Source organism: Mauremys reevesii, linkage group 1 (genome assembly GCF_016161935.1).
Source record: "Mauremys reevesii isolate NIE-2019 linkage group 1, ASM1616193v1, whole genome shotgun sequence".
Lineage (NCBI taxonomy): Eukaryota > Metazoa > Chordata > Testudines > Geoemydidae > Mauremys > Mauremys reevesii.
The window spans coordinates 321,771,565-321,784,103 of record NC_052623.1 but is presented as its reverse complement, the minus strand read 5'-3'; the positions used below and the strand labels follow the sequence as shown (position 1 = coordinate 321,784,103).

General features: G+C 42.0%; 1 protein-coding gene across 9 annotated transcripts in view; it reads right to left on the bottom strand.

Moving 5' to 3' along the window:
* The window catches only part of PLXNB2 (plexin B2), a 334,226-nt gene that overhangs the window by 183,597 nt on the left and 138,090 nt on the right, over positions 1–12,539 (bottom strand). The window contains exon 1 of one of the 9 annotated variants that reach the window (XM_039511955.1): positions 8,399–8,494. The exons of the other annotated variants lie outside the window; for them this stretch is intronic. The gene's annotated coding sequence lies outside the window, so the exon portion shown is untranslated. Of the gene's footprint in view, positions 1–8,398; positions 8,495–12,539 lie in introns of those variants that run through there. 9 annotated transcript variants of the gene reach the window in all.

The following is a 12,539-nucleotide window of genomic DNA, read 5'->3' as shown; positions in this document are numbered from 1 at the left end:
GGCCAGGGACAGAACAATACAATACAATACAATACATGGATAAAGAGGGTTTAGAAGGAAGTACTGGGCTTGGGATAATTACAGACAGATCTGTGTTACTGAGCTCACTGTGGTTCCTTTGCTCTCTGCACAGCAAACCAGAACCTTTGGAGGTCAGCCAAATACATGCAGGTAGCTGCTGGCACTTTGCAGCACCAGCTGGTGCCACACTGAAAGCTGGGTCTGCTTTAAACCCAAACAAGGGCTTACGGCAACTTCTTTGTTGGTTCTGTTAATCGAGCCACATATTGGCTGGAGATTAAACCAACAGACTCCATGTTGCCAACTCCTTTCATTTGATCATGAGTCTAGCAATATTTTGTATGTTTCTTAAAGCCCCCGCCCCAAGGCATGTGATCAGGTGAGAATCTCAGCTTCCTTTTACAAAAAGAGGACGTTTCCAGCCCTTGTAATTGCAGAGAAAAGCTTGAAAACAAGATTGGAGTCAAACTAAAGGCTCAGAAACCAGAAGGTAAATAAAAAATTCCAAATTTATTATCTTTAAAATCTCAGGACTTTTAAGCCAAATTTCATAATTTTGTGAGACCTAAGGAATGAGATGTAGAAGCTTGGATCTGGCAATACTACAGACAGTTCTCAATTTCTTGCAAGTACAACTATCATAGTTGGAGTGGGGAGAGGCGGAAGGAAGTGACCCTTTAACATTATGTTTAAATGAAGGGGGCGTGGGGAAGCCACTGCGCTCCCAAAAGCCTGCCAGACCAGGCTATGTCACGTATCCTGGATCAAAAATGGCTTCGTCATGTGCACGGGTGCAGGGTTAAATAGATCTAACACTGCTAAATTCGACCTAAGCTCAGGGCTAGACCAGGGCTCAGTGATTCCCAGGCAAGTAGGAAGCAGAAAACAAAGATAGGATATCTGCTTTGGTGCACCCAAATCAGCTTCAAACGCTGACTTAAATGGTGACTGTAAGGATAGTAAGGATGAGGAACCATGGTTGGTCCTGGCAATGTCCTGTACCAGATTCCTACCAAGACCAAGCAATACAGAGACAGAAGGGGAGGAGGGAAGCCTCTTGCCTTCATAGTTATGATGCACACAGCACAATGGTTTCCCTTGAAAAACATATTAATTTCCTTACTGAAGGGACATCATCCCATTATTTGAAGTATTCCTTAAAGCAAGGAAAACCAAAGATTCTAAGGTACATTTTTCTTCAGTTAAGGATCAGGATCTCTTCGGTCACTGAAACCTTACATACACTATTGTGTACTCTGGAAAGTAGAAGATCAGACTCCTTGTTTGTGGCAATACAACAGGGAAAGTAGAAGATTATTAGGGTACAGAGCCCCTTCAGGGATCAAGAGAATTCTGTCCATTAAGGCTGAGCTTCAGCTGAGCAAGACAGGCTTGGCTCCTTGCTATTTGCAGCTGCAGATGGCACAGGCATAGTTAGAAGATACTGGATGTGGAAAAGGACTATTTCTCATCAACAAGGTTTGAAATTAAAAAAGCAAAGCTCAAACAGAATCATAGAACTGGAACTGGAAGGGACCTCAAGAGGTCATCTAGTCCAGACCCCTGCACTCAAGGCAGGACTCAGTCTTATCTAGACCATCCCTGACAGGTGTTTGTCCAACCTGCTCTTAAAAATCCCCAATGATGGAGATTCCACGACCTCCCTAGGCAATTTATGCCAGTGCTTAACCACTCTGTCAGTTAAGAAGTTTTTCCTAATGTCCAGCCTAAACAGCCCTTGCTTCAATTTAAGCCCATTGCTTCTTGTCCTATCCTCGGAGATTAAGGAGAACAATTTTTCTTCCTCCTTCTTGTAACAACCTTTTATGTACTTGAAAACGGTTATGTCCCCTCTCAGTCTTCTCTTCTCCAGACTAAACAAACCCAATTTTTTCCATCTTCATAGGTCATGCTTTCTAGACCTTTAATCATTTTTGTTGCTCTTCTCTGGACTTTCTCCAATTTGTCCACACCTTTCTTGAAATGTGGCGCCCAGAACTGGACACAATGCTCCAGTAGAGGCCTAATCAGTACGGAGTAGAGCAGAATTACTACTACTTGTCTTTCTTACAATACTCCTGCTAATACATCCCAGAACGATGTTTGCTTTTTTGCAACAGCATTACACTGTTGATTCATATTTAGTTTGTGATCCACTATGACCCCCAGATCCCTTTCCGCAGTATGTGTGCAACTGACTGTTCCTTCCTAAGTGGAGTACTTCGCATTTGTCCTTATTGAATTTCAGCCTCTTTACTTCAGATCATTTCTCCAGTTTGCCCCGATCATTTTGAATTTTAATCCTATCCTCCACAGCACTTGCAATCCCTCCCATCTTGGTATTGTCCACAAACTTAATAAGTGTACTCTCTATGCCATTATCTAAATCATTGATGAAAATATTGAACAGAACTGGACCCAGAACCGATCCCTGCGGGACCCCACTTGTTATGCCCTTTCAGCATGACTGAACCACTGGTAACTACTCTCTGGGAACGATTTTCCAACCAGTTATACTCCTGCCTTATAGTAGCTCCATCTAAGTCAGTGCTTCTCAAAGTTGGGCCACTCCTTGTGCAAGGAAAGCCCTTGGTGGTCCGGGCTGGTTTGTTTACCTGCCGCGTCCGCAGGTTCAGCCAATCGCAAGTCCCACTGGCCACAGTTCGCCGCTCAAGGCCAATGGGGGCTGCGGGAAGCAGCGCCAGCCGAGGGATGTGCTAGCAGCCCTTCCCGCAGCCCCCACTGGCCTAGAGTGGCGAACCACGGAGAGTGGGAGCCATGATTGGCCAAACCTGCGGATGCGGCAGGTAAACAAAACTGGCCTGGCCCGCCAGGGGCTTTCCCTGAATAAGCGATGGACCAGCTTTGAAAAGCACTGTTCTAGGTTGTATTTCCCTAGTTTATTGAGAAGGTCATGCAAGACAGTATCAAAAGCCTTACTAAAGTCAAGATATACCACATCTACTGCTTCCCCTCTGTCCACAAGGCTTATTGCCCTGTCAAAGAAAGCTATCAGGTTGATTTGACACTATTTGTTCTTGACAAATCCATGCTGACTATTACTTTACATAATAAATCAGCGATCACACTGAAGAACAAAATCTTACTTTTTTCTGTGCTTCTGTACAGAGCACCCTTCACAGCACTAGCCTGGCACCCTCTTCAAAAAGTTTGAAATTGTTGCTTATATAACCCTGCCAACTGCCTAAAGAAATATTAAAAACCATGCTGTGACATTGGGTCAGCAACAAAAAATCTGAAAGAAAAATAAAGAGCTACGGTCATATCTACACTCCAGGGACAGTGTAGCTATGAAGGCACAACCCCATAGCGTAGACCAGTGGCTCTCAACCTTTCCAGACTACCGTCCCCCTTTCAGGAGTCTGATTTGTCTTGGGTATCCCAAGTTTCACTTCATTTTAAAACTACTTGCTTACAAAATCAGATATAAAAATACAAAAAAGTGTCACAGCCACACTTACTGAAAAATTGCTTACTCTCTCATTTTAACATAGTTATAAAATAAAATGATTGGAATATAAATATTGAATTTACATTGCATTCTATAGTATATAGAACAATATAAATGTCATTGTATGAAATTTTAGCTTGCACAGACTTTGCTAGCACTTTTTATGTAGCCTGTTGTAAAACTAGGCAAATATCTAGATGAGCTGATGTACCCCCAGAAGACCTCTGTGTACCCCCAGGGGTACATGTATCCCTGGTTGAGAACCACTGGCACAGACAGCCTACAACAATGGAAGGATGCATCAGGAAGTAGGTCCCCACAGCAGGGCCACCCAGAGGATTCAGGAGGCCTGGGGTCTTCAGCGGTGGGAGGGCCCTGCTTCGGCGGTAATTTGGCGGTGGGGGGTCCTTCTGCTCCAGGACCCGCCACCAAAGTGCCCCGAAGACCCACGGCAGGGCCCCCCAGCCGCCGAATTATCGCTGAAGCAGGACCCACCACCGAAATGCCAGGTCTTCGGTGGTAGTTCTGTGGCAGAGGGTCTTTCCGCCCCACGGCAGAAGGACCCCCCGCCGCCGAAGACCCGGAGCGGAAGCAGCTCCGGGGCCCCTGGAGCGAGTGAAAAACCCTGCTCCAGGGCCCCTGAAAAATTCTTGTGGGGGCTCCTGCAGGGCCCGGGGCAAATTGCCCCACTTGCCCCCCCAGGCAGCCCTGCCCCACAGAAGGGACCTAGGTTGAGCTAGTTGCATCTGTACTGGTGGTTAGGCTGGCAAAACTACATTGCTCTGAAGGTGTGGATTTCCACACCAGAAGGCTCACACTTTTATGGGGAGTTCTGGGAGAGGGTGTGTTTAAGCTGGGGGGGTTTATCTTGGGCATCAGCGCTGGTCAGGGGGGCAGACAGACAGAATTGGTGCTCAGAAAGTGAGCCAGAGGGGCCAAGGGAGGAAACATTGCTGTAGCCTGCTTAGAGTCCACCCCGGCAAGCTTAAAACTTACTGGATCTCCAGTGGCTGGGTCCCCTCCCAACAATGTGGAGAGCTGCCGACGGGGCTCATGACCAGATCTGTGATAACCCCGGGAACAGCTAGCCTCTCAGTTCATCTTTAATTGCTATTATGGGGTATAGGACGAAACAACACCTGAAGTAAAATTTTGTATTTACATAGTATTGTACATCTGAAAACAGCCAGAGCTATGTTGGGCCGCCAGAGGAGGAGGGGCAATCGCGCACTAGAGATACTGGACACTGACTCAAGTTAGAAATAACAATGCAAATCAAATATTCCTCTTTTGTGCACAAGAGACTTATCAGCAGATTCACCACAAACAAGTTCTGAACAATAGTAGAATGTGTATGAGAGACAGTAAGCAAAAAGGGAAATATATAGGAAGTGGCAGAACAAGTAAAACTGCATCCCTGATGGTTTTGTTTCATCAAACAACAAGTAGATGGAAGATAAACATTGGTTGTTGAACACAACATAGCCTTTTGCTAAGGACTGTATTGCTCAAGGAATTAACATGTTGACTTTTCACTCTGCCATATGGGTGCTCAATAGTTTCTCAGGCAGATAAACAACAGTTTTTTGGGTGTTTCAAAAGCTGTCAAATTTGTCTTTCTGCCTCATCCGTAAAATGAAATTATTACTGTAATAATCCAGAACATGGATCAAACTTCCAAATCAGTATGTTCATTTAATATTTCCTTGGCATACATGTCTAAAGGGAAAGGCATCACCCTATAAGATTGAATATATTTGTCTTCACATTAACCTAAGTGTGGCTTTTGTCTCCCCCCGCCTCCCCCCTCCCCACAAAACACAAGATACCACAGTAGTGAGAAATGCATAAGAACACAGAACTATTAGGAGGAAGGAAGGAAGAGAAGGACACCCCACCCCCAACCACATGGATCAAAGATCAAATGTGAAGTTCTATCCACAGAGAATTTCACAATTTTTATATCCGTTTACCTCAAAGAAATGGTTAAAAACATATTTCTGAGGTTTAAATTGTATTTCATGTTGCAACTGTTTAGCATTCATAAGAGTACGGAATAATCTACAGTAGCCCTAGGCAATATTTACCTTTAAAAAAAAAGTGTTATACATGGAGTGACTTCAAAACCTGCTTTTTTAGAAACTGTTATAATCTCAGGTATATAACAGAAAGCTACTCATAGCCTTAGTTGTGGCGTTTCTAGTGTTGCTCTATAATCTGAGCCAACTTCCTGTAAAGGCTAGGATGTTTTTAATCAAAGTTCTTTAATTGGAAGTCAAATAAAACAAATGAAAAGTAGTTCTGGTTCTAGTCTCCCTGGCCTGCTTTTCAACTGCAACTCTCCTTACGAACAAATCTGACCTACTCAAATGAATTTTGGCCCACACAAGGCAGGCAATTCGCAATTCAGCAAGTTATGGCATCAGAAATGCTAAAATTCAGTATAATGTATAAAGTTTTCTGCAACTCCTGGTTTGATCACACTGAATCTTTTTCAGGATTCCTCCAGTTGCTGCCCCTCAGTGTGGACTGGTTTGTTCAAACCTTACTCCTGCTGGTGATCAGCACTTAGGTAGGTGTAATTTATGTCACTCGGGGGTGGCTTATTCATATCCCTGAGCAACATAACTTACATGGACATAAGCTATAGTGTGTATTTACCCTCAGGGTCTGTCTACATTACCCTGCTGTGCAGGCTATGGGGGTGTGAATAGCAGTGCACACCAAAGTGTTGCGCTGTAACTCCCTATGTGGATGCAGTGGGGGGAAATAAATGGCTCCTAGTTCATGTTAAAGTAGTCTTCTTCAAACAGGATTATATTAATGCAAACTAGGAACATTTGAATTCACACCCACGGCATCCACACAGGGGAATTTCAGTGCAGCACTTTGGTGTACATGGCTATTCACACCCCCATAGTCCGAACTGCAGGGCAGTGTAGCTAGGCCCTTAGTCTCTTGCGTGAGCACTCATTAGTGTGCATAATGGTTGCACAGTTCAGCTCTGAGAGTCTATTATCTAGATTTTAGTATTAGGAGGCTGAGATGTGCTTATTTAAGAAGGCAGTTATGAGTCCCCCAAAATAAGTTATATTGGACAGGCATTGTGTGGTTAGACTAAACCAGATTTACCTCACTCCATCCTGCCTGATGGCTATAACAAAAGCATTTCAAAGCCTAGTCTGTAACAGCCATTTGCTAAGTCAGGGCCTCTCCTAAACAGAAATGGTTGCAGTAAAGTGTTTCTTTTATTTATATTTTCATCCACTATGTGAATACTAAAACAATCCCCTTTTCTGAGTCAACTAGGATTTAAACATACGCCCCCTGAATTGAAAGGCTGGTGCATTATACGACAGTACCAAGTATAGTGACACCACATAACAGTTTTAAGACAAATGCATACAATCATCTTGGTATAAAATTTATAGTTCCATCTTTCTAGTCACATGAATGATAAAGATCAATCACGTACTCAAGTGGAAAAGGGTATTCAAAAGACGCTTTCCATTATTATTACTGGGTACAGTATTTCTAGGAAAAAACATGTTTGGTCAAACTGTCAGAAAATAACTGCTGGACCCAGGTACCTTTCATAATGCAACTGTCGATAAATAGGCTTAGAAGGACTGGATTTTTAACTGGTACACGTTGGTAAAGACTGATTTCACAATACATACACAAACCAATGACAAAAATATTTCCATCAATAATTACAGAAATGTACGGATAGACAATGCAAGAAAAATGCCTCCTGAGAACTTGTTGGAGTTTGATTTAAGGATATTTACTTGGTATATTTTGACATGTGATATTGACAATTTGTGTTTTAATGGTTATAATGCTTTAACTTTTTGCATCTCAGTGTCTACCATCATTAAGCAATTATTGTCTGACCCCCTCATACAAAAAAAATGCTTAAACACTGATTATCTGTCAAAATATTACAAAAAATAAGAACAAAAGTCTGTGGGCCATCTAAATTTATTCAGACAATGTGCTGATGCCTGGGGGGGGGGGCGGGAAGGGGGAGAAAGAGAGGGACAAGAAAAGCTAAGAACTGTATGTTAAAGCATTTCAGTACTACTGTCTCTCTCATTCTTATGTCTCCTATTCAGTAATAGAGTGAAAAAAACCCATGAAATTATCTAGCTCCAAATAAACCCATCCAGGCAATTACCTCGTAGCCTACACAAACTTTATTACACACCAACAGTTGAAATAAGATAAAAGCTTTCTTCGGAAACTGGAAGTTACCAAAAACACATCCATGTATTTTATAGATTGTTTAAACAAAGCAATGTTGCTTGATCATTATAAAATGCAAAGTTTCCAGGATCATCAATTCTCTCTCACACACTCTCTCTCTCTCTCTCCCTCCCTCTCCATGTTTAGAAGCAAATAAATTATGACCTGGAACTGCAAGTGAAGTCACTATTTGAGCAAGGAATATTAATCAGGTATACAGCAGCTGTGACCAACTAGTAAGTAAGCTTACACTGATTGCTGGAAACAAGCTTTGCTTTCCAGCCACTATATACAGACATTAAACTAAACTACTCTAGATTGTATTAGACCACCAGTGATGCTGATACACAAAGAAGTGAAAGATATGTGTCTTAAGCACCATAAAAGTACAGGTAGGAGGGGGAAATAAAATGCTGCTAAGATGGAAAAGATATGTAGGAAATGGAAAACTATACAGAACATTTGACAGTGGTAAAACATACAATGCAAGACAGTATTCTTAAACTATTTTCTTTTCCATTTTCATGTCAAATCTGACATGGAGAATAAGGAGAGTATGCTACTGCTGATGTCTATGTACATACGAGATGTATGCATTTAAAAGTGAAGTCTCCCGTCCCCCCAATGCAGACTAAGCACTTTAGTTTGGCTACTCACAGGAATAGTGGACTGAAAGACTGACTCTGCAGCTGGTAGACAGGGCACAGCTGTGCTGTGTGATCGCTCTGGGAAGCAGGTAAGGGCAATGCAGGGGGTAGCCAGAGAGTGGTTCTGCAATTACATAGATCAAATGGGCTCAAATTCTCATATTAAGCTGTAGCCTTTACTCCACCCTAGTAGCAGTCATGGAGGTTCTGCACAGCTCCATGCCCTACCCATAGGCTCAAGTATGGAATCTGTCCCCATGTCCTTAATCTCCACATAGTTCTCCTGCACAAATTATGTTTATTCAGGCTTTATGGATAAACTCTGAGAGCCCTCACAGACAGGGCAAGCTGATCTTCACAAAACTTCTTGCCACAAAATGAACAAAGAACACTAATTTGCCCATTGTCTTAATATATGGTATTAACTTAATAGGAGAAACACTTGCTCATTTCTGCTATAAAAGCAGGGAAATCTGAGCTGTTAAGCAGAACTATCCCTTCATGTGATAGTATGCATTGCATAAAATACTTTGACAGGAGAGAAAGCATCTAGGAAGATAAGATCTCCCATAGATGCTGAAAATTAACAAGACACGGGTCAGTTTACATTCTGAAAGCAGTGAACAATTAAAGTCATTTGAAATGTATTATAAAACCACAGGCCATTTAAACATTATTTGACCTACTATATCAGTCCTGTTATACTTTGGTTTAGCTTTAAAAAAAAACCCTGCAATTTAATGGGCCACCACTTCCCTACAAAAAAGCTAAAATCAGAAACAAAGAAACTAGAAGGCAGCGTGAAAGAGATTGGAGAGAAAGGGGAAAAAGGTCCATCTCAGAAATGTAACTGCAGCATTCATTGCACTTGAATAAAATTCCTAAGTGTGTTCTATGCACTTGACCAAAACGCAGTTTATTTCAAATATAGAGAAATATTTGCCTTTATGTACATAGGTGGAATCAGCCCTACTGAGTCCTATGCCATATATATATTAGGGTAGGGCAGGGGTGGCCAACCTATGGCTCCAGAGCCACATGAGGATCTTCAGAAGTTTAGTATGCAGCTCCTTGCACAGGCACCAACTCCGGGGCTGGAGCTACAGGTGCCAACTCTCCAATGTGCCAGAGGATGCTCACTGTTCAACCCTGGCTCTGCCAAAGGTCCTGCCCCCACTCCACCCCTTCCCCCAAGGTTCCTGCTCCTCCCTGCAGGAGGCATGGGGAAGGAGGAGAGGCGCTCATCAGCAGGGCTGCTGGCAGGCGGAGGGGAGCTGATGGGGGGCTGTTGATATATTACTGTGGCTCTTTGGCAATGTACATAGGTTAAGTCTGGCTCCTTCTCAGGCGCAGGTTGGCCACCCATGTGGCAGAGGGTCAGCATGGTTTGTTACACTACACTAGAGCTTCTCATCCACTTCCTCCCTTTGGAAAGGGTGTCTCCATTCAAAAACTATTACAACAGGGTGGTGGTGATTGGAGGTACATGAATTTGTTGCTGCCTCTAAAGGCCAGACAAAAATAATGATAGTGACTTTATGTATGTCTACTGCCAGAAAGCCTGAAAGATTCCCAAATTGCTTTCTGAACAACATTCTGTATGATCACGCACCTCTGAAGTGAAAAGAGGCCACTATTCAACACTACACAACAGCACAGTTAAAGGCAAGTAGTAAAGAATATGGTTATACAGAGGCAGACATTTCTAGAACAGATTGTAGAATCAGGAAACAGTTATTGATAATTGCATAATGCCAAACAAGGGAATGAATGGACTAAGTACCTTGACGTCTATCTACATGCAGTTTGTTTGGATTCTTTAAGACAGAGGTGTTTGTAAATGTGATTTTATGACAGGCAGCAGCGTCTAGTAGACTCAGCACAGACTGGGACTACTGTCTGGGTGGGAGTCTGTATTTTTTTTTTTTAAATAGGCCTAGAGGACCCAGTCAAAAATTGGGACTCGTGCTAGACACACAGTCCTGCTATTATATCCCTGCCTCAAAGCATTTTCAATCTAAGAAAGAAATTGGAGTTCTATCATGGTCTTGAGCAAGCCACTTAATGTCGGTCCATTTTATCATCAAATTTTTATTATATTAGTTCAGTGATGAGTGTACTTGGCACTGTATAGGAGAACAGTTCTGACCTACCTCAGGGGAGCTATTTGAAGGTTAATGGCAAGTTAATATTTTTAAGCCACTTTAAAGATGTAAAGTACTAAGCATTATTATTAATAGCGCCAATTTGGATAACCATATCCACTTCAACATCAGTCAACATAACACAGTCACTGAGAGAAGATTAGGGTCACACTCCACCAAAGAGCATTTCCTAATATGGCAAATGTAAAAGCTATAAGCTAACATGATAGAAGAGTCAGATATTCACCATGTTATCCCGAGTACTTATACATTCAATAGCAACAGGCATAACACTTGAGAGGGCAGTAACATGTAGGATGGGGTCTGGCATTTTTGAACTGCTAGTTCTACAGGTTTGCACATTACAAGTCATTCTGCATTTGTGTAAATTCACTTTGTTTTGCTTTAAGAATAAAATTATGAAGAACAATTACCTGACTGGGGCACTACTATACTGGTATCCTGAAAGGAATGTGGACTGTTTGGCTGGCTCATGGCAATGCGCTATTCAAGATAAAATGCTGCTCTTTGAAAGGAGACAGGAGAGCATAAAGACAGAAAATAGAAGAGAGTGGGCAAATGGAGATCTAGAATGACAGATAACTACAATGACAAGAACTATATGAGCATCAAATAAAGAACGATGTAGACTTGGAAGGAGGAAATACACTAGAAAAGACACCTTTTAGCTGTGTTAATTAAATGCATCCGATGAAGTGGGTATTCACCCACGAAAGCTCATGCTCCCATACGTCTGTTAGTCTATAAGGTGCCACAGGACACTCTGCTGCTTTTAATTAAATGAGTTTCTGCTCCATTATTTTTACTATGTTACCTTGTCAGACATACTTTGATACCTCTCGTTTAGAAGTCAAAGGAATGAATTTTTTTTTGCATTTGCTGTATATTAATATTTCTGGCTGCTCTGGATTCTGTATTTAAGTGATTTAGGGTACAGGAGGAGAAGGGGAGACAAAATAACCTGGTATTTCTGTAATTCATAAACTATTACAGTGGTCCCCTAGTTACCATCTTATTTGGGAGCTGTCCCTCGAAACAATTGTGTAACTGTTAGCTAGACATTTTAAACAACATCACAAGTAACTGGGCGCCACTTCTACAGCCAAAAATTCCATCCCTTCCTCAGCTGTATACCACATACTTATACAAAATAAATTAAACAGGTTACATGAATCAGCGCCTCCTCACTGACTGTCCTGTAAGATTACAGGGGATGAAGCAGTAGAATTTGGGGTTGTGTTAGGAGGAGGCATGTTTTGTAGGTCCACCTCAAAATGCTACAATCAGCTCTGATCTTATAGATTCACAGATTCCAAGGCCAGAAGGGACCACTGTGATCATCTAGCCTGACTCCTATATAAAACACAAGCCATAGAACCACCCCAAAATAATTCCTAGAGATTTTAAAAACAATCAAGATTGGATGTTTTTTCTAATCAGTGATGATGAATCCACCATGATCTTGTTCCAATGGTTAATTACTCTTACAGTTAAAAATGTATGCCTTATTTCAGTCTGTGTCTAGTTTCAACTTCCAGCCATTAGATTGTGTTATACCTTCTCGGCTAGACTGAAGACCCCATTATTAAATACCTGTTTCCCATGTAGATACTTGTAGACTAATCAAGTCACCCCTTAACCTTCTCTTTAAGATAAATAAATAGACTCAAAGAGCTCAATCATTATAATGCATGTTTTCTAATCCTTTAATCATTCTCATGGCTCTTCTCTGACCACTCTCCAATTTATCAAAATCCTTCTTGAACTGTAGGCACAACACCCAGACATAGTATTTCAGCCGCAGCCACACCTATGCCAAAGACAGAGGTAAAATGACCTCTCTAGTCCTACTAGAGATTCCTCTGTTTATGCATCCCCAGATTGCATCAACTCTTTTGGGCACAGTGTCACATTGGGAGCTCATGTTCAGCTGATCATTCACCACAACCCCCAAATCTTTTTCAGTCACTGCTTCCCAGGATAGAG